This window comes from Sciurus carolinensis, chromosome 2, assembly GCF_902686445.1.
Source record: "Sciurus carolinensis chromosome 2, mSciCar1.2, whole genome shotgun sequence".
NCBI classification, from domain to species: domain Eukaryota; kingdom Metazoa; phylum Chordata; class Mammalia; order Rodentia; family Sciuridae; genus Sciurus; species Sciurus carolinensis.
Genome location: NC_062214.1, coordinates 74,282,871 through 74,306,844, shown reverse-complemented (window position 1 = coordinate 74,306,844; position 23,974 = coordinate 74,282,871). Strand labels below are relative to the sequence as shown.

General features: G+C 37.3%; 1 non-coding gene across 1 annotated transcript; it reads left to right on the top strand.

Annotated features, from left to right (window-relative positions):
* Nucleotides 1-23,616: 23,616 nt before the first annotated feature.
* Nucleotides 23,617-23,689, top strand: Trnae-cuc (transfer RNA glutamic acid (anticodon CUC)). The gene has a single exon. It is a non-coding gene; the product is annotated as a tRNA-Glu (tRNA).
* The last annotated feature ends 285 nt before the right edge of the window (nt 23,690-23,974 follow it).

The following is a 23,974-nucleotide window of genomic DNA, read 5'->3' as shown; positions in this document are numbered from 1 at the left end:
GTAGTGGCATTCCAAGATGGCGGCCTAGAGGGAGACTGCACCCCCTGTCGCTCCAGAACCCAGGAGTTAAGAAGGGGAGGCATTGAGAGACTTGGACTGAAATAGAGCCACGGGTGAGTCTGCCCACTGGGTAAAGCTCGGCCCGGGGGGCAGGCCCAGATAGAGGTGGCTTATCGGAGCCGGGCAGGGCAGCTAGAGTCATCCACAGGCAGCCCTGCGCACTCCGGCGGTGGGCCCCGCCCACACAGCCAGCTTCTCCAGGTTCTCTGAACGGAACTGGCCCGCTGGTGAGAGCCTTTCCGACCAGAACAAGCTCCGAGTCCCGGAGCCAGTGCAGCTCAGCGTACTCTGGCACGCAAGCAGATTCAGGGTCCAGACAGGGCAGCCAGAGACTTCCCCAAGTAGTCTGGACCCCTGCGGTGGGAGGTGCCGTTCAAGGCTAGCCTCTCGGAGCTGACCGCCCAGTGAGAGACTTTCTACATAGAACCAGCCACAAGCCCCCGAACCAACGGAGAGCCTCGATCCGCAAACAGCCTCTGGGATCAGGGCAGGGCAGCCAGACACCTCTTCAGGCGGCTCTGCCCACTCCAGCTGCAGGCTCTCTTCTCGGGGCGATCCAAGATGGCGGCCTAGAGGGAGACTGCACCCCCGGTCGCTCCAGAACCCAGGAGTTAAGAAGGGGAGGCATTGAGAGACTCGGACTGAAATAGAGCCACGGGTGAGTCTGCCCACTGGGTAAAGCTCGGCCCGGGGGGCAGGCCCAGATAGAGGTGGCTTATTGGAGCCGGGCAGGGCAGCTAGAGTCTTCCCAAGGTAGCCTTCCACACTCCGGCAGTGAGCTCCTTCCACACGGCCAGCTGCACGGTGCAGGCCCACAGTGAGAGCATTTCAGCACAGAGCCAGTTCCAAATCGTGGAACCAGTAGGGGGCTAGGGGCAGTTTTCTTCAGATACGCTGCTTTATCTGATTCCTCCAAGACATCAGGTTACTGAAGGATGGGAGGTGATACACTGGAAATCTACCGGGAAACTATAAGCCAATAGCGGAAAACTGCAATATCTCAGGGTCCCATTGACAACTGACCAATATGAGAAAACAAGGGAAGAAAATGTCCCAAACAAACCTAGATACTACATCAATAAAACCCAATGACAGCACAGCAGAAGAAATGTCAGAAAGGGAGTTCAGAATGTACGTAATTAAAACGATCAGGGAAGCAAATGAGGAGATGAAAGAGCAAATGCAGGCATTGAAGGTGGAGATGAAAGAGCAAATGCAGGCATTAAATGATTGCACCAATCAACGGTTAAAAGACCAAATACGGGAAGCAAGAGATCATTTCAATAAAGAGTTAGAGATACTGAAAAAAAACCAAACTGAAATCCTTGAAATGAAGGAAACAATAAACCAAGTTAAAAACTCCATAGAAAGCATAACCAATAGAATGGAGCACCAGGAAGACAGAACCTCAGACACTGAAGACAAATTATTTAATCTTGAAAGCAAAGTTGGTCAAACAGAAAAGATGGTAAGAAATCATGAACAGAATCTACAAGAATTATGGGATATCATGAAAAGGCCAAATTTAAGAATTATTGGGATTGAGGAAGGCTTAGAGAAACAAACCAAAGGAATGAACAATCTATTCAATGAAATAATATCAGAAAATTTCCCAAATCTGAAGAATGAAATGGAAAACCAAATACAAGAGGCTTATAGAACTCCAAACATACAAAATTACAACAGACCCACACCAAGGCACAAATTATGAAAATACCTAACATACAAAATAAAGACAGAATTTTAAAGGCCGCGAGAGAAAAGAATCAAATTACATTCAGAGGGAAACCAATAAGAATATCAGCAGATTTTTCAATCCAGACACTAAAAGCCAGAAGGGCCTGGAACAACATATACCAAGCCCTGAAAGAAAACGGATGTCAACCAAGAATCTTATACCCAGCAAAACTTACCTTCAAATTTGACGATGAAATAAGATCCTTCCATGATAAACAAAAGCTAAAGGAATTTACAAAAAGAAAGCCAGCATTACAGAACATTCTCAGCAAAATATTCCATGAGGAAGAGATGAAAAACAACGATGCAAATCAGCAACAGGAGGCGCTAGCCTAAAGGAATAGCCAAATAAAGGAGAAACCAAATCATGTCAAAAACAAATATGAGTCAATTGACTGGGAATACAAATCATATCACAATAATAACCCTGAATGTTAATGGCCTGAATTCATCAATCAAAAGACACAGACTGGCAGATTGGATTAAAAAGAAAAATCCAACAATATGCTGCCTGCAAGAGACTCATCTCATAGAAAGAGACACCCATAGACTAAAGGTGAAAGGATGGGGAAAAACATACCATGCACACGGACACAGCAAAAAAGCTGGAGTATCCATCCTCATCTCAGATAATGTGGACTTCAAACCAAAACTAGTCAGAAGGGATAAAGAAGGACATTACATGCTGCTTAAGGGAAGCATAAATCAGCAAGACATAACAATCATAAATATCTATGCCCCGAACATTGGCTCATCCACGTACGTCAAACAAATCCTTCTCAATTATAGAATTCAAATAGACCACAACACAATCATACTAGGCGATTTTAACACACCTCTCTCACCACTGGATAGATCGTCCAAACAAAAATTGAATAAAGAAACTATAGATCTCAACAACACAATCAGCAATTTAGACCTAACAGACATATATAGAATATACCATCCAACAAAGAACGAATACACTTTCTTCTCAACAGCACATGGATCCTTCTCTAAAATAGACCATATTTTATGCCACAAAGCTACTGTTAGCAAATACAAGAAGATAGAGATACTACCTTGTACTCTATCAGATCATAATGGATTGAAATTAGAAATAAATGACAGAATAAAAAACAGAAACTTCTCCAATACTTGGAGACTAAATAATACACTATTATACGATGAATGGATAACAGAAGACATCAGGAGGGAAATAAAAAAATTCTTAGAAGTAAACGAGAACAAAGACACATCATATCAAAATCTCTGGGACACTATGAAAGCAGTACTTAGAGGAAGATTTATTTCATGGGGTGCATTCAAAAAAAGAAGTAGAAATCAACAAATAAATGACTTAACACTACAGCTCAAAGCGCTAGAAAAAGAAGAGCAGACCAATACCAAAAGTAGTAGAAGACAGGAAATAGTTAAAATCAGAGCCGAAATCAACGAAATTGAAACAAAAGAAACAATTGGAAAAATTAACAAAATAAATAGTTGGTTCTTTGAAAAAATAAATAAAATTGATAAACCCTTAGCCACACTAACAAAGAGAAAGAGGGAGAAAACTCAAATTACTAAAATTCGGAATGAACAAGGAAACATCACAACAGACACGAGTGAAATACAAAACATAATTAGAAGCTATTTCGAGAATCTATACTCCAACAAAACAGAAAACCTCGAAGACATCAACAAATTTCTAGAGACATATGAATTACCTAAACTGAACGAGGAGGACATACACAACCTAAATAAACCAATTTCAAGCAATGAAATAGAAGAGGTCTTCAAAAGCCTACCAACAAAGAAAAGTCCAGGACCAGATGGGTTCTCAGCCGAGTTCTACAAAACCTTTAAAGAAGAGCTCATTCCAATACTCCTCAAACTATTCCATGAAATAGAAGAGGAGGGAACCCTCCCAAACTCGTTCTATGAAGCCAATATCACCCTGATACCTAAACCAGACAGAGACACATCGAGGAAGGAAAATTTCAGACCAATATCCTTAATGAACATCGATGCAAAAATTCTCAACAAAATTTTAGCAAATCGCATACAAATATATATTAAAAAGATAGTGCACCACGATCAAGTGGGTTTTAACCCAGAGATGCAAGGTTGGTTCAACATTCGGAAATCAATAAATGTCATTCACCATATCAACAGACTTAAAGTTAAGAATCACATGATTATTTCAATAGATGCAGAAAAAGCATTTGATAAAATACAGCATCCCTTCATGCTCAAAACACTAGAAAAAATTGGGGTAGTGGGAACATTCCTAAACATTATAAAGGCAATCTACGCTAAGCCCATGGCTAATATCATTCTAAATGGTGAAAAACTGAAAGCGTTCCCCCTAAAAACTGGAACAAGGCAGGGATGCCCTCTTTCACCACTTCTATTCAACATCGTCCTTGAGACTCTAGCCAGAGCAATCAGACAAACCAAAGAAATTAAAGGGATACGAATAGGAAAAGAAGAACTCAAACTATCCCTGTTCGCTGATGACATGATTATATATTTAGAGGAACCTGGAAATTCCACCAGAAAACTTTTAGAACTCATAAGTGAATTCAGTAAAGTAGCAGGTTACAAGATCAATGCTCATAAATCCAATGCATTTTTATACATAAGTGATGAATCTTCAGAAAGAGAAATTAGGAAAACTACCCCATTCACAATAGCATCGAAAAAAATAAAATACTTGGGAATCAATCTCACAAAAGAGGTGAAAGACCTCTACAATGAGAACTACAGAACACTAAAGAAAGAAATTCAAGGAAACCTTAGAAGATGGAAAGATCTCCCATGTTCCTGGATAGGCAGAATTAATATCGTCAAAATGGCTATACTACCTAAAGTGCTATACAGATTCAATGCAATTCCAATTAAAATCCCAATGATATACCTTGCAGAAATAGAGCAAGCAATTATGAAATTCATCTGGAAGAATAAAAACCTAGAATAGCTAAAGCAATCCTCAGTAGCAAGAGCGAAGCAGGGGGCATTGCAATACCAGATCTTCAACTCTACTACAAAGCAATAGTAACAAAAACGGCATGGTATTGGTACCAAAATAGACAGGTAGATCAATGGTACAGAATAGAGGACATGGACACAAACCCAAATAAATACAATTTTCTCATACTAGACAAAGGTTCCAACAATATGCAATGGAGAAAAGATAGCCTCTTCAACAAATGGTGCTGGGAAAACTGGAAAACCATATGCAATAGAATGAAATTAAACCCCTATCTCTCACCCTACACAAAACTCAACTCAAAATGGATCAAGGACCTCGGAATCAGACCAGAGACCCTGCATCTTATAGAAGAAAAAGTAGGTCCAAATCTTCAACTTGTTGGCTTAGGATCAGACTTCCTTAACAGGACTCCCATAGCACAAGAAATAAAAGCAAGAATCAACAACTGGGATAGATTCAAACTAAAAAGCTTTCTCTCAGCAAAGGAAACTATCAGAAATGTGAAGAGAGAGCCTACAGAGTGGGAGAATATTTTTGCCAACCATACCTCAGATAGAGCGCTAATTTCCAGAATCTATAAAGAACTCAAAAAACTCTACACGAAGAATACAAATAATCCAATCAACAAATGGGCTAAGGAAATGAACAGACACTTCACAGAAGAAGATGTACAAGTAATCAACAGATATATGAAAAAATGTTCAACATCCCTAGTAATAAGGGAAATGCAAATCAAAACTACCCTAAGATTTCATCTCACCCCAATTAGAATGGCGATTATCAAGAACACAAGCAACAATAGGTGTTGGCGAGGATGTGGTGAAAAAGGAACACTCATACATTGCTGGTGGGGATGCAAATTAGTGCAGCCACTCTGGAAAGCAGTGTGGAGATTCCTCAGAAAGCTTGGAATGGAAACACCATTTGACCCAGCTATCCCACTCCTTGGCCTATACCCAAAGGACTTAAAATCAGCATACTACAGAGATACAGCCACATCAATGTTCATTGCTGCTCAATTCACCATAGCCAGATTGTGGAACCAACCTAGATGCCCTTTAGTTGATGAATGGATAAAGAAACTGTGGCATATATATACAATGGAATATTACTCCGCAATGAAGAATGATAAAATTATGGCATTTGTAGGCAAATGGTCGAAATTGGAGAATATCATGCTAAGTGAGATAAGCCAATCTCAAAAAACTAAAGGACGAATGATCTCGCTGATAAGCGGATGAGGACATATAATGGGGGTGGGAGGGGTTAGCATTAGGTTTAGGGTTAGGTTTAGAGTTAGGCTAAGGAGAGCGGTAAGAATGAAGGAAAGAAGGACTGTATAAAGGGAAAAGGGTGGGAGGGGTGGGGGGGAAGGGAAAAAAAAGAAACATCATTACCCTATGTAAATGTAAAAAAATAAAAAAAAAAAAAAGAAATGGGATAGTAATAAGGGCAATAATAATAATGATGGGTTCTCCTATGAGGCAAGTAGTATTCTAAGCACTTTACATTTATTGACTAATTCACACAGTAATCCATACTAAAGCCTCAGTTCCACAAGGACAGGGATTTTTGTTTGCAGCTGTTTCTCTGGAGCATAAAACAATTCCTGATACATGTGGGCACTTAATAAATTTGCACTGAATGGATGAACACATAAAAGAATAAACAACCTGTGAAGTTGGTCTTATTGTTCTACCTGTTTTGGAAATACACAGAGATAGTAATTAACTAGCACAAATCTCACCCAAGCCATGGAGCCATTCATACTATATCAGAATAAATACATTTTAAAAGCAAAACACAATATGAGAGATAAAGATGTGTAAGTATGTCCAATAAACCAGAAAGATATAATTACTATTAACTTGCATGTAATTAATAACATAGTGTCAAAATATTTAAGCCAAAATAACATAATTACAGGGAATATGGATATATTTGCCATAGTAATAAATGTTCACAAATCTTTTCAGTAGTTATACATCAAAGAGGAAAAAAGTCAATAAATAGGAAATGGAATATTTGAATAACATAATTCAAATGCTTGACTTAAAGGACATATATAGAACACCTAACTACTTAAAACACACATTCTTTTCAAACACAAAAGAATATTTATTGATCAAGTAGTGGACAAAACTAGTTTTGACAAATTCCAAGATTGATATCATGCTAATCATGTACTCTACCACAAAATGCAGTTGTTACAAAGAGATATTTAGACAAACCACATGTATTAAGAAAGTAAAAATTACTCTTCTAATATCTCATAAACAAAAAATAAATCAACTAAAATTAGACAATATTTAGAACTAAATGAAAACAAGAAGGCTACCAATCAAAATTGTTAAATGCAGCTGAATTGATCTTTAGAGTAACATTTATAACAGTATATAATTACATTAGAAAAGAAGAATGAATATTAATGAAGTATGCAATCAATTCTAGAAGGTAGAAAAATAATAATGCGGTCAATCTGACAAAAAGATGAAATGAAGTAGAAAAGAGAAGAAATACATGAAAAATATATAATCATACCATAAGGCTGGGGTGGAGCTCAGGGGTAACAGAGTGCTGGCCAAACACATGTAGGACCCTGGGTTGGATCCTCAGTATGATATCTATATATTACATCCCAGAGCAGGAGATGCAGGGGATGGACCAACCCCACAGGACTCAAGCACTATGGGAAAAGTTGGGTCTACATCTTGAGCAGGATACACGCTGGAGGAGTTCTAGGTAGGAAAACAACCTAAACAGATTTTGACAAAGACTCCTGTGGCAGCTGTCTGGATGGAGGGGGAGAACAGGAGCAGGAAGCAGACCATTAGGAGGCTCTGCAGGAGTTCAGGAAAGGATCATTAAAGACATGAACCAGAGAATGAATATATACATCACATAACAGGACATAGGCATCTCACAAAGGGACCTTAATATATGTATATCACAAAAGGGACCTAAATACCTCACAGTCATGTATATTCTGGATACTGTTTCCAGAATATTGCATACAAAATTTTTACAAATCAGGTATTTCCCTGGAAAAGAAAGCAGAAGTTAATAAACACCAGAAGAGATTTTCAACCTCACTAGTACTCAAGGAAACACAAACTGAAACCAAGGGTGTTTCCATTTCACATGTCCCAAATTGACTATGACAATATCTAGTAAGAATGCATAAGAATATGAAGCAACAGTTCACTATGCTGCTTATATAAACTCTTACAGTAACTATTAGTAATCTGGTAATGTTCACACTTCAAAGGTAGGTGTATGAACTAGAAAAATTCTTGCGATATTTGTGTTAGGAGTTACACATAAAAAGTTGAGGGGCTAGAGCATATGCTTATACATACTTGCACTTTATATAACAGCAAAAACCACTGGAGAGAGTCCAAATATTCATCAAAAGTTGAGTAAGTGGGAGTATTGCAATATACTAATTTAAAGACAACTACTCAAGGAAAAGAAACCAATGAACTACACACAAGTGAACCTTAGGAAATATCTGAGTAAAAAAGTGAAATTGTAAACAATATAAGTAATGTGATTGGATTTACATTGGTTAAAAACATGCAAAACTAAGCAATGCACTACTTGGAGATATGAATATATACAAATATCATTTTTTTTAAAAAAATGCTAAGTGTAGGGTTAGGGAGGGGGGCAAGAATGGAGGAAGGAAGGACTGTATAGAGGGAAAAGAGGGGTGGGAGGGGTGGGGGGGAGGGAAAAAAATAACAAAATGAATCAAACAGCATTACTCTATGTAAATTTATGATTACACAAATGGTATGCCTTTACGCCATGTACAAACAGAGAAACAACATGTATCCCATTTGTTTACAATAAAATAAAATAAAATAAAAGGCTAAGTGAAATAAGCCAATTCCAAAAAAACCAAAGACCGAATGTTTTCTCTGATAAGTGGGTGATGATATATAATGAGGATGAGGGGTGGGGAGTGAGAGAAGAATAAAGGAACTTTAGATTATGTAGAGGGAAATGAGAGGTGGGGGTATTAAAAATGGTGGAGTGAGACAGACATCATTACCCTATGTACACGTATGATTACACGAATGGTATGAATCTACATCGTGCACAACTATAGAAACGAAATGATGTACCCCATTTGTGTACAATAAATCAAAATGCAGTCTGTAAAAATAAAAAATAATTAAAAAAAAAAGAAAAGAAAAGCAACCCCAGTAAGTCACTGCCTATTGGATTAGATTTATTCTTTTCATATTTTCATTTATTCAATAATAGTTAATGAACATTTTTGTTTTTTCCATCAAATGTATAAGTATGATATGCTACCCTGAGGGTTTTATAACCTAGCAAGGGAAATTGGAAAATATTAATAATGAAGTTATTTAGAAGGACAGCACCGAAAAAAAAAAAAAAGAAGAAGAAGAAAGAAAGAAAAGAAAGGAGGAGTGGCAAGAGGATGGCTAATGGGTAAAGAGGACAGTTGGATAAAAGGACTAACTTACAGTGTTCTATAACATAGCAGAATACTGATGGTTGACAACAATTAAACATACATTTCAAAATAGCTAGGGAATTGAGGGGGAGGAAGGAGGGATAGGAAATGGGAGGAATGGTGGAATGGAATTGACCAAACTATCCTATGTACATATATGAATATACCACAGCAAATTTCACCTTTATGTATGTCTATAAAACACTTTAAAAAAAAAAAAACTGTAAGTAAAGGCAAACCAGTAGAGTAAAGGAAAGGGAACAGGAGTAGGAGGAGGGGAATAAAAGAGGAAGTCCTGCGAAATGAATTGAAGCAAATAATACTCCATTTTTGTATAATTATGTAAAATGGACTCAATATTATGTATAATTATACTGCACTAATAAAAAAAATTTGTTGCATGAACAAAAAAATACATAGCTAGTAGAGAGTATTTCGAATGCTCCTGACAAAAAACTAAGTAATGTTTGAGGCAATGGGTAAGCCACTTACCCTTATCTATTCATTGCACGTTTTATTCATGTATTGAAATATCACACGGTACCTGATAAACATGTACAATTGTATGTCAATTTTTAAAATTTAAAAATAAAAAGGAATGCAGAGTAATAAGATGATAATCACAGAATTTACACAGTAGTTTCCTCTGACTCTGAGGTATGGAGACAAGAATGAGATAGGAGCCTCTCAGAGAATTTTACAAGTAAATTTCACATTATTTTTTTCTTAAACTAAATTGTTCATACAAAACTTTTTTATTATATATAATTTTAGAAGTTACATAGATTTTATATTATTACTTTCTATTTTATTTTTAATTTAAAGACAATAAAAATACAGTGTAGCCAGGATTTGCCCAGAAATACTCTAACATATTTAATTCCTAATAACTTGTTCAAAAATATCTCCTGATGTACAAAATAGATAACAAACAAAATAGACTAGAGGACATTGCTTAAAATTTTTCACTTTTTAATGGGAAACAGCAAGGAAGCAAATTAGTTCTGATTTCCTAGACTGATCACTGTCCAATTAAATACAGTAAGGCTAAAAATAAAACTCAACTTTGATGATTTCCAGATAGCATTAAATTAGCACAAAAACAAAACTGACATGCAGTGGGAACTCTAATCCCACCATGAAAACAAAAATCTCTTCTCAGCTAATCTTGGTAAAGTAAAAACTGAAGTTTGTAAAACTGCTGTGTCACTAGGCAATTCTATAATTTTTCTAGTCAGTGAAGTGACTTAACAATTGTGTGTTTTGAGAGATGGTTATAGAGCCAGCTTGGTTAAGCATATGGTGGTTTCCTTCCATGAAGCAAGTATTCCTTGGACAAATCACTGCTGAGTTTATCATCTTCATCACAATAGGCATGACCTGGAGTGACACCAAGGTCATATTCTGGAGTTAGTGAGTGTGCAAAGGTCACTTGTGGGATAAATCATCTGATAAAATCCTTTGGATCACACTAGTTTTATATATATGTGTGTGTGTGTATCTATATATAAAATATACATATATAACCAATACATATCAAACCATTTCCATATATATAACACCATGTAGTAATTATATATCACACCATTTACAATATATATATACCCAGTAACATATTCCATATATGTGTAAATATATAATTTAAGATTTCATCTCACTCCAGTCAGAATGGAAATTATTGAGAATACAAATAATAATAAATACTGGTGAAGGTGTAGGGAAAAGGTACATATACACATTGTTCATGGGAGACTGCAGACTGGAACAATCTCTCTGGAAAGCAGTATGGAGATTCCTCAAAAAACTAGGAGTGGAACCACCATATGACTCAATAACCCACTCCTCAGTATTTATCCAAAAGAACTAAAATCAGCATATTATACTGATAGAGCCACATCAATGTTTATGGCAGCACATTTCATAATAGCCAAGTTATGGAACCAGCCCAGGTCCTCATCAATATAAGAAAATAGTATAAATACACAATGGAGTTTTATTCAGTCGTAAAGAAGAATGAAATTATGACATTTACCAGTAAATGAATGGAACTAGAGAAGGTCATTCTAAGTGAAATAAGTCAAACTCAGAAAATCAAGGAATAAATGTTTGCTCTCACGTGTGGAAGCTAAAGCAAAATAAAGAAAAAAGGAGGTGGAATTGGATATCAAAAACATATGGGAAGATCAGTAGAATAGAAAATATAAGAAAGAGATTGAGAAAGAGGGAGAGGAGATGGGAAAGGGGATGAAATGCAGAATTAATTTGACAAAATTATGCTATGTGCATGTATAAATACACCACAGTCAATTCCATAAATATATATATATATATATCACCCACTATAAATAAATAAATAAATGAAAAGAAGACCAGTAGAGGAGGGAAAATAGGAGTAGGGATGAGGAGAGGGAAAGGAATTGATATAGCATAAACTAGATTCCACGCATGTATAATTCTATCAAAACAAACCCAACTATTATGTATGACTACAATGCACTAATGAAACCAAAAAAAAAAAAAAAAGTGATGATGGTGAAAGTAGAAGTTGAATTGAATATTGAGTTACAGAAGAAATAGCTGACCACAATAGTGCTGACATATCAACATAGTCCAAAGACTTTAGATATGTAGCCAGAAACTTTGTGGAGGAAAATTTATTGATATAAATAAAGGAAGTGGTTATGACAAAGAGGATGAAGATGTCCCAGAGGAAGTGATACCAGTATAATTCTTAATATTAAAAGAACCTGAGATATTTCACAACATTGAAAACAGAGAATAAAAGGCAAGATTGATCCAAACAGAAAGGAGTGTGTATGACAACTAAGTTTTAGAAAAGTCTCCCACTCTGTATTGAAAGGTATAAAATAAGAAGAAGGCAAAAACTATGCCAACTAATCTAAGAAAGTTTTTCTTCTCCCTCTCTCTCTCTCTCTCTCTCTCTCTCTCTCTCTCTCTCTCTCTCTCTCTCCAATGAATGAAACACTTTGCTATGGTTTGGGGTGAGGTGTCCCCTAAGAGATCACGTGTGAGACAATGCAAGGTTTAGAGGAGAAATAATAGGTTAGCTCTAACCCAATCAGTGAATTAATCCCCTACTGGGAATTAACTGAGTGGTAACTGGCAGGGTATGACTGGAGGAGGTGGGCATTGGGGGCATAACTTTGGAGTATGTATTTTGTATTTGGTGAGTGGAGTCTCTGAGCTTCCTGATCATCACATGAGACGCTTCTCTCTGCCACACTCTTCTGCCTTGATGTTCAGCCTCACCTTGAGCCCCAAAGAATGGAGCAAGCCTTCCATAGACCTCTGAAATTGTGAGCTCTCAAATAAACTTTTCTTCCTCTACATTTTTTCAGATCAGGTCTTTTCATGGCAGCAACAAAAGAGCTGGACTTCTCTCTCAAAGTTTCTAATGTTTCAGATTTTAATATACTAAATAAATATTATTTTTACTATTTTTATTTCTCTATATTTATAACCTACAGTAAAAGAATTCTTAATGTTTCCCAAATTTTTAAGTCCTGGAGTAGTTCTCCCAATATCAAGGTCATTTTGCATACCTTCAATTGACATTTTTATAGTCCTTCACTACAGTGCAGAGAGGATGACCTGTGTCATGTTCAGAGTAAGATGACTTCTGCTTTCCTGTAGTTTGAAAGTGTCCCCCAAAGGGCCATGTGTTAAAGGTTTGTTTTCCAGTCTATGAAACTATTGGAAGTTGGAACTTTTAAGACACAGAGCTTAATGAGAGGAACTTAGGTCACTAGGGATGTGCCCCCAAAGCCCTATTTTGCCACCGTGAGAACGGTTTCTTCTGCCGCATATTCCCACCATGATATACTTACTGTCTTAACACAGACAGACCCTACAGCCATAAGTACAACCGACCATAGACTGAAATCTTCAAAATAAGCCAAAGCAAATGGTTCCTCTTTTTAAATTGGTTATCTCAGGTATTTATTACAGAAATGGAAAGACAACTAATTCATGCATCTACACTTGTTTCCCTGACATACGAGGAAGACTATGAAGATGAATGTGAGCAAATGTGCAGACTTTGGAAGATGTGTAATATCTGCACATTCAAGGACCAGGAACCACCATTAGCAGGTTGTTCCTATAGCACCAGATTGAACTCAACCCAAAAGAAGATGTAGGAATATTCTAATGTCCAATGAAACCTTTCCATCTATACAGGAAGATGGCAGATCTTCCTCTTTGACAAAGCTGCCTCTTCTCTGCATTTGGTATGTAAATATGGATACTGTGTCTTTAGCTAGGTAACAGGGAAATTTTTCAGTCAAGCTCCAAGATGAGGTCTTCATAGTTAGAAAAACCATGGGGGAAAAAGGAGATGGAAATTTTATGGGAACTCAGGCACAGCATGTGGATGGGATTTATAAAACTAAGAATGGTCATTGTGCAGAAATCTCAGTGACTACAACTTCAGGTCACTGAAGTTCCAAGGTATCTCAGTGCATGGTGAACACTCAGCTTCCTCCTCTCTGTTGCTGCCCACTGCATACTCACCCAAGATCCTAAATGAATTTTTCTTCAGATGTTTCTTGAGCACTCAACATTTTAGTTCCCTCATGACCTCCCATGGTGAGTCTTGGTTCTTCAGTTCAGCATCTTCTCCTGACAATGCTGAATACTTCCTTCCATTTTTCCCTGTCCACATTCAAAGACAAAAGATCAGACTTGCCTTGTTAATTCTTTCTCTTCTGTTAATAAAGGGCCTTCCACTCTCAAATGCTCCATGACACAGACACTGGTCAGGAAGGACAAAGGCAGGGATATAAGACATGGGGACAGGGACCTTTGGAAAGGTTTGTGACTGGTGACCTCAGAATTCCATGCCTTCAGAGTGCAGGCGTGGAGAGCACTAAAGTGCAACAATGGTCATAGCACATCAGTAGGACTCAAACATCCTCCAGAAAGAAAAGATGTCCCTTCATTAGAAGATGGGTAAACAGAATAAATGAAGAATTAAAAACATATTTTGACATACTTTGGAAATTAAATTAAACCTAATGACTGCTATCATAGTCAGCAGCGATTATCTTATTAATAATAGCATATCTCTCTGCTCCTTGCCATATTTCTTTGGTTCATTATGCTACTTAAGTGGGAGGAAAGAAAACACTCGCTAGTACCTTTTCTCGCCCACACATGATGGCACCAGCAACTGTACTTGAATTGTCTTTTAGTTGTATGTCACAACACAGATGAGAAGCAAATGTTTGTCCATAGCACTAATGACTATTCTGAAAATATAATCTTAACCATTATTTCTTTTTATAAAATTATAAAAAGGACTTATTTGCAACTAGACTCTGAGTTTTGCTACCTTTATCATCCCCTGCTAAATTCAGTAAAGAAGAGAAAGACAACAGAGTACAATCTGAAAGCAGCTTATGTAAAGAATTGACCCAAAACTATGAAAGGAAAGAAAGAAGGAAAGAAAAAAGGAAAGAGAATTTATGGTTGTAACAAAACATTAAATTTACTATCTTATTATTTCTTTCCCACTTTCCCAGAAAATTCATAATGTATGCAAAAATAAAGATTGGAAGAGTCATGATTCTTCTTAACAATGTTCTAGGACATGGAATAAGAATAATTTTTGTCCAGGTATTATACAAAGCAAGTTACTTGTTTTCTCTGTAATCTTCATGACCCTGTGCAATAGATGTTATTGCTATCTACATTTCACAGATGAACAAACTGAGACTTTTGTATAGACATGTGATTTACTTAAGGCCACATGGGAAACAGATACCCAAGGAAAGGCTAGCTGATCCTAGGGCTGTGCTCCAGAACAACTGCTATCATAGGGAAACGGCCAAGTCACCCATCCCCATCTAAGGTCCCATGAACGGTGCGCAGGAAGTAGGACTGGGTTTGAAACCCAGGTCTTGTATGATCTGGTTTCTCTTCCACAAAATCCAATTACCTTAACTGCAAAATGGAAAACAGAATTTTGTTCATCTCCAAAGTAGCCAGGTCATAACAAAAGGTGTTATGAAGGCCAGGATATCATTGCCTGATTTCCTTAGTTTTAATTGATCTGCTTTGCAGTACTTTAATATATAGCAGATAGTTTAATTTGTTATAATAGAAAAGTCTATTGTAAGTTAATTAAGTGTTATTATGTCTTAAAATAGTCAGCAGGTTTTAATGGGCTGCTGACCACAGGGAATGCATTTCTCTATAATGATGTTTTTTCCCTGTTCTTCAGTTGTAAAGTATTTGTATAATCAGCTACCATTATTGCCAACTTAATGGCACCAGAAAATTTAAAAAGAGATTTTGCAACTACCAAAATTACAATTCACAAATTAAAACATGAATAAGATAATGGTATCTTAAATTTTAAAATAAATAAATAATTGAACCTGTTATATCTTTATGACATAAAAATAGAGCCCACTTTACCTGTAAGTAAACTGTTAATTGAAAGGGAGATTGCAATTATTTTCCCAAAGAAGCAGAAGATAACTTTGAAGAAGTAGGATCAATGTTTTTGACTCTGGGATAATGGGATGTGAATTTATTTCTCTTATTTTCTTTTATAAAACTGCAACAAAAATTGAAATGACAAATTTTCAAAAGAATAAAGATTCTCTGAATCTTTACTGAGGAAAATTGGAGACCTTAATAAATAGGGAGATATACTTTGTGGAAGAATTTAGAAGATGCAATACTACTAAAATGCTTATTCTTCCTAAACAGATCTATAGATTCAATATGCACTACCATCCAAAATCCCAACAGGTGTTTTTTATAGAAATTGACAAGTTGATTCTAAAATTCACACAGAAATGCAAACTAAAATTGCCAAAAGTACTCGGAAAAGAAACCAAATTGGAGTAAGACAATCTGATTTCAAGACTTATAACTGTAGTACTCAAGAGAATGTTTTACTGACATAAAGACAGACAAATCAAAAGAACAGAATAGAGTCCAGATATAGACCCACACATATATGGACAAATGACTTTTGACAAAAGTGCAAGGGCAGTTAAGTGGAGAGGACAGTCTTTTCTAAAAATTGAGAAAAAGTGGCAATTAGATAAATAGGGATATGTACACAAATGCATATATACACACAGATATGTGTATACCTCATATAAAATAACTAAAAAATAAGTTGTACACATAAATGTAAAATTCGAAATTATAAACTTCTAGAAGTATACACTGGAGAAAGTCTTTGTGACCTTGGTTTAGTTAAAGATCTCAAATATATGGCCTCAAAAGCTCTGATGTTTTCTCAATCCAGAAAAGAAAAAAAGTAAAAAATTAGACTTCACCAAAATTTATAATTATACCTGTCAAAAGATGTGACAGTCTGAGGGAAAACACCTGCCATCATATATCTGATTTAAAACATCTACAATATGTAAAGAACTCCCAAAACTAAATAATAAAAATGAACAACTTGATATTTTTTAAATAGGCAAAAAAATTGTACAGCAACAGAAAAATTTGTTCACCAAGGAATATATGCAGATGGCAAATGAGCATATGAAGATGCTCAACATCATTAGTCATTAGGAATTGAAAATTAAAACCATAAAGAAAGATCACTATACACATACCAGAATGACTAAACTTAAGAAGACTGACCATAGCAAATGTTTGCAAGTATTTGGAAGGACTGAATCTCTCATATTTTTCTAGTATAAATAAAAATGAAAAAATCATTTTGGTAAACAAAGTTAAACAAGTTAAAATTTGACCTACCATCTAAACCATCCATTTTACTCCCAGGAGTTTGCCTAAGAAGATTGAAAGCAACTATCCAAACATGTGCACATCAATGTTCATAGTAGCTTTATTTGTGATAACCATATACTGCAAACAGCACAAATGTTTATCACAAAGAATATAGTAAGCTATTAATTCATGCTGCAACATAATTAATCTCAAAATAATTATGCTCAACAAAAGAAACCAAAGCAAAACAACAACAAAAATAGAGGACATTTATACAGAACTCTAGAAAATGAAAATGAATCTACAGTAACAGAGCAGACAGATTGGGACAGGAAGAGACAATTAAAAAGTATTAAAAGGAATGTGAAGAGATTTGGAGGGTTCATGCATAGGTTAACTATCTTGACCATGGTGATGGCTTCACAGGGGTAGAAATGTCAAAAAAATGTCAAGTTGTATTTTTTGGATATATGCATTTCATCATATGTCAATTATAACTCAACAAATATGTTTTAAGAAATTAAAATACATAGTCAATCATGGTGGTGCATGTCTGTAATTCCAGATACTCATGAGACTGTGGCAGAAGGATCTCAAGGTCAAGACCAGCATGGGCAAATTAGTGAGACCCTGTCTCAAATTTTTTTAGAAATGCAAGGGTTGCTGAGGATGCAGCTCAGTGGTAGAGTACCTCTGGTGTTTTTTTGGTGTTTGATCCACCAACAAAAAAAAAAGGAAAGAAAGAAACTAAAAATACAAATCTGAAGAGCTGGAGATGAAGTTTTCTAACCCTAGCTGCTCAAAGTGTACACTGTGAAACAGACATTATTACCTCATGTACATATAATACTGCATGGCTGATGTGATCCTGTGATATGTATAATTAGAAAAATGAGAAATTACACTCCACTTATGTATGAACTATCAAAGTGTACAAATGCCTTCTACTGTCATGTACAACAAATTAGAACAAATTTTTTTAAATATTTTTTTAAAGTGTGTTCTGCATACCAACAGCACCAGCATTGCCTTAAAGCTTGCAATGGATGCAGGATCTCAGGCCCAATCCACGCTGACCAAAACACAACTTGAATTTGAACAAGGTCCTCATGGACTTGTGTACACATTAAAATCTGGGCAACAGTGCAACAGATGACGTGTGATACAAAATGGGTATCTGTGAGGGCATGGAACCTGCTTCTTCCTTCCTCTTCCTGTCTGGACACCTGTAACCCAGGGACGTAGGAGAAGAATATCTGCCCTTTCCACCTGGCAATGCAGAGAACTGGCATGTAAAGTTCAAAACTTCTCTTTCCAAAAGCTTCGATGGTCAGCAAAAGCTATGGAGGTGGGTGTGGAAGAGGTGGGATGGGGGAATCTGGTATCAATTCAGGTAGACCCAGCTTAGAGTCCAGTAGGTTTCTTTTAAGCTTGAATCCCAGAAAAGGATGCTTAGCAGACCTGCTTTTGTATCTATCCTCTGTCTGTTGTTCTCACACACACAACTCTATGTACACTGCAATCCACTCTCAAGACCCTGTTACCTGCACCTTTTACACCCAGTGGAGGCCTGAAAGAAATTGGTGATACCTTAGCACCATTCACACAGTGCTCCCTTTCCTCTCCCTTTCCTGTGTCCTCTTTCCTTCTTCCTTTTTTATGGAAAACACAGAGGATTCCTCCCTGCACTCTTGCCCACAACACACACTCACAGGTCTCGGCTTTGCACCAGTGACACACTATCCAATGTACTCTCCAAACTGACATCCACCACCAACATGTTGACATCACTAGTCATGAACTCTTTCCTTCGTGTTATCGCTTAGTCTTCCCTCCTTCCCTAAATGACAAATGTACCTTCACTTGGGCTGACCTCTTATGTAGTTCTAAATCTCAATTCAGCTGCACTGATACCACGTTCTTTGGCCCAAAGACTTCCCAAGCAGGTGTATTATTTGAAAATACAGATGAAAAACTGATTTGGAAGATACTGGCTAAAAACCTAAACCAGTGATCTACAAACAAGTCCTGAAAAGAAAGATAACATTTGTTCTCCCTTCAAAATAAATTTTTAACATTACAGATGGGGCATGCCACAGTCCAAGAACCACATCAAGAGGCAGGTGATCTCCAACAGCTGGAAGCCCCATAGGGCAGGTACTGCTCTGTGCAATGCCTGTTAAGGGATGAGAAAAGATGAATGAATGAATGAATGAATGAATGAATGAATGAATGAATGAATGAATAAGGAGCATATCTAAATTTGTAGAAAACCATAGGCCATGCCTGTCACTGCACTGTGTTAAGACAAAAGGGATGAGTGAGGTAGCATTAATGCTGAGAGAAGAATGAGTAGACTAAAAATAGAGATCTGGGAATAAAAAGAAAGTTGGCATTAAAACTCTCCTAAATATACTGATTGAGATATTAAAAACTCCTTTCAAATCTGCTGCTAAATATGATTTAATAAGCCCATGATTACACAGTGGAGCTGATTAGATAAGGATTCCTATACAGTAAGCTTTATGGTACTTAATGTGGCACCACAATAGACTCTTTTATAGTGTCTTAGAAGCATTCTTTAAATGAATTCATAGTTATTTCTAATATAACAAACAACGCCTCCTTATAGATTTCGTTCAGTCAGGACCCCTGCTTGCAGGAGAGCAGATGCCATGAGAAGAAGCTAAATCTTGTTAATGATCCTGCATGTGCAAAAAACGTTCCCTGGAAAGTGCTAAGTTGCCACAAAAATGACTGTAGAAAGGAAAAAATTAATTCATCTGTGCCTTGTGGTGATTCTCTTTCCTGGTAGAATTAGTGGTATTGATTTTTATTTGTAAGCACAAAGTTGGTTCCATTGTTTTTTTTTTTTTTCCCCCTTGACTGAATCAACGTGTCAGCTAAAAGTTTCCCTACTAGAAAGTTACAGCTATGGATGTGAAACGTAGTTCACCCATTAGCACATTAGTGTGATTTCTTTTTTTCTTTCTATTTTTTTTTTTTTTTTTTTTTTGAGACTGGTAGCTGGCATTACAGGAGCATGCCACTGTACCTTGCTCTTAGTAGTGATTTGAACTAGTTGTTCAATCTCTTTAACTATCTTCATACAGAATAAAAAAAAGCAATCATGTTTTTTAGAATTAAATTAGATGGTGGATGTAAAAGTGTATTAATCAATGTAAAGTGTTAAAAATAGAAACTTATCTATTATTACTATTTTAATTTGTATTCTTTTAACTAATTTATCACATGATTAAGCCAACAGATGAAATCTTTTGAAACACCCACTACATTTCTTAAAGACAGATCCCAACAAGTCTGTTTTGTGAAATGTGCAAGTTGGAAATTTCAGTTATCGAGCATATGTATTTCCTATATACAAAGGTTCCTTAAGTCTCACGATGGGTCTATACTGTCCTACTCATTGCTTCGCTACGTGTTGACCATAAACTGTGACACATCTGGGCTTCTCTGCAAACAAGGATGCTGAGAGAAATATTCCAGATAAACAAAAGGATTTTCAGGAAAATAATCTTTGGGAGACAATTCTCCATGACTTTTCTGCACCTCATGAATCAGTTTTGGTCCAGACTATCATTTCAAGGCTATCTGTATAACAAAGGGTTTTTGGAGATAAATATAGTGTCTCCCTGTGGGGCAGGAGGTAGACTTATTTCCTGACCAAGATAAGAAATATAATGCCATTTCCTGTGGTTCCTCAGCTCTGATGCAAATTCACTGTTCACATTGCCCACATGGAGATGTCCATGTCACCTCCATGGGATGTGGAGGGCAAGAGGAACCTATATGCCCCTGAAGCTCAGGCTGCTCACCACACTATACCAAAGTCCTTATTCTCTGAACCAAGAGTCTTGTGGCTTCTGACACTGTCTAGGAAATGGTGGCAGGGAAACTTGTTAGTAGATACCTGTTTGGATCTATCAGAGTCTTCACAATTCTTGATGGTAACTTTCTCAGAGTAACTAATTGTGATTTCTTAAGCTTTTGAACACTATAGAAACATCCTGTTAGTGATCTGAACAATTCCAGCATCATCGTGAGAGGCCATAAAACCACACAGACCCAACTCTGCTAAATCAGAGCTTCTCGAACTTTAATTAGAACTGGAATGTTCATTTAGCCCTTCTGGGGTGGGGCTAAAATTCTGAGTGTCTCAGTTTCCAGTGATGCTGTGCCTGCTTGTCTACAAACCTCACTCTGAAGAGGAAAGTTCAAGGTATGGTCACAGGATAATCTGGTTCAGATTCAACTGCAGGGTACTTAATATTAGAAAGAAGTAATCCTGCACCACATCCCACCCTGACTGCGCTGAAGCTCCTAAACAAACGAATCTTCTGCACTTTACTATCTGGAGATCACCATCCCAATTTTCCAAAACCCAGGAGTGAAGACTACTGCAACTGGACCCAAACTGAAAGAAGTTCATGTCCTCTCCTTGATCACTTGGCGTGAGGCAGGGGACCCCAAGAATCACCTTCACCAGACCACAGTGAGCAGGATTTGGGGGATGATGCTCCTAAGATGATTTCAAGAAGCATGTCCTGCAGAGGATCCTTGATCCACATGGAATCATGCCTCCTGTTCTTGTTCTGCAAGAGCCATGAATGACTCACTCAAAAAGGCAGAGCAATCACGTTATCTTGCATTAATTTAAGCTCTTTCTTATGACAAGCTCCATAGTCTAAAGTGTGAACCCACAAGTGCTGTCAGAGGACATTCACAGAGGTCTTGCTCACCCCTCTCCATCAAGTGGACTGCCCTGGCCTTCAGTGTCCTCTTTGTGAAATCTCTAATGAAGATTTCCTCTGGTTCTTATAAGTTGAATTCTAAATTACGTTCTCAAATGAAATCTATGGGCTAAGGTCTAAATTATACCACCTGATAATTCATACATTAAACTCCTAGCCCCCAGTACCTCAGAATGTAACTGTATTTGGATATAAGGTCTTTAAAGAGGCAATAGGTAAAATATGGTCATTTGGGTGGATCCTAATCTAATCTGACTAATATGCTTGTAAGAAAAGAAAAGTTAGACATGCACAGGCACCAGGGAAAAACCATGTACACAGAGAAAGCCATGTGAGGATATAGCAAGAAGGTGGTTGTCTGCAAGCCAAAGAGAGAGGTTTCAGAAAAAACAATTGTGCCGATACCCAGATCCTGTACTTCCAGTCTTCAGAACTGTGAGAAGATAAATTTCTATTATTTAAGCCACCCAGTCTGTGGTATTTTGTTATGACCATCCTAGCACATAAATATATTCTCATATAATTAAAGGGGTACCAAGAGGCAACATTACCAGCCATTCCTACAACCCCTGCATAGTATTTTAAAACCATATCAGTTGGGAAGTTCTTCATGTACATTTCTTATGTACATTTCTCCTGCTGGGATGAAGGTTCCTTTTCTTCTCTTTCTTAGTAACAAAGAGAAAATGGCCACCATTCTCCCTATAATAGCTCTTCACAAAGGTAAGCACTCTAAATAAATCTTCCTTTTTCAGACTAAATAAATTGAACTCTTAGAATCCCACCAAAAAAAAAAAAAGACACTCTGATCTAAAATTGAACACACTAAAAGAAAAATGGGGGAGGGGTGCTAATGGGAAACTGACGCTGATGGAAACTAGGCAGCAAGTCTAATTTGTCCTTCCTCTCTTTCCTGTTGCATTTTGCGTTTGGTTTCCATGGAAATCCACTTTTGTGGATGATCTCTCCTCGCAAGAGCTACAGGCAGATTTTTCAATTTGCATAACGCTGTGATTTATGGAGCAGACACGAAGCTGGCAAAAAGGAAGAAGGACAGAGGGAGAGGTGGAGGAGTTCACCTAAGCTGGGACCAATCGCTGGTGTGCGTGCCTGAGAGTGCTTAAAACATGGGGAGCCACTGCGGTTGGTGGTGTCACAAGTTTTTGAGGGGTAAAGAGATACAATTCTCCTTGTTTTCACAGAAATTTTAATGGCAAAATCCAAGATATCATCAAATCTAGTGAATGTTATCAAACATTGAGGTGATCCCAAAATATATCACATTTCCGTTTGCAAAGGAGTACACCTGACAGCAAAAGTGTATGCTTGGACACTTGTTCCTGTATCTCCCTTATCTCTGTCTGCCCCAGGCCTCCTGCTCTCATCTGAATTCAGGCTTGAGAATTCTTAAAACATGTGGACCAGATTCCTGGCTTCACTTTAGAACAAAGCACCTGGGGAGGTTGTAAAAATCCCAGCCCCCATTCTAGACACAAAGCATTGACCTCTTAAAATCAAACTCAGGGAACTGGTTTCACATGCAACCAGCAGTGGGGCTAGTGGAAAGTGGGAGGTATGAGACCATCATTAATGTTGGTGTCCTTCTCTGCCTCTTTCCTTCCACTTCTAATTCTACCCCTCTCCTGGTGTGTAAAACCTACTGGTCCAGCTGCCTCTTAGGGTCTGCTTCAACTTTGAGTCTTCAGCCCTAGAAGAGCAGGCAAACCTGCAACTTTGGGTGGAGTCGCCAAGTTTGAAGTCCAGTTTAGCCATTTTGACTCCCTGCTCCTCACCTCCCCTACCTGTGGAGAGTTCATTAAAAGACACCAAGATGCCACATAAAGGATTCAGAATGGGCTGGGGATGTAGCTCAGTTGGTAGAGTGCTTGCCTCTCAAGCACAAGGCCCTGGGTTCAATCCCCAGCACCGCCAAAAAAAAAAAAAAAAGACTCAGAATGCCAGACATGAATTCTGATAAATCATATTGAATGCACCTGATATAACATGCTTACTTATAGGCTCAAGTGCTTAGGTAAAGAAGCAAACTGAAAACCTGACTTTAGAATTTGTAACTATAAATGGATAAAGAAAAGGTAGTATATATACACAATGGAGTTTTATTCAACCATAAAGAAAAATGAAATTATGTCATTTGCAAGAAAATGGATGAAACCATCATGTTAAGTGAAATAAGTCAAACTCAGAAGATCAAAGGTT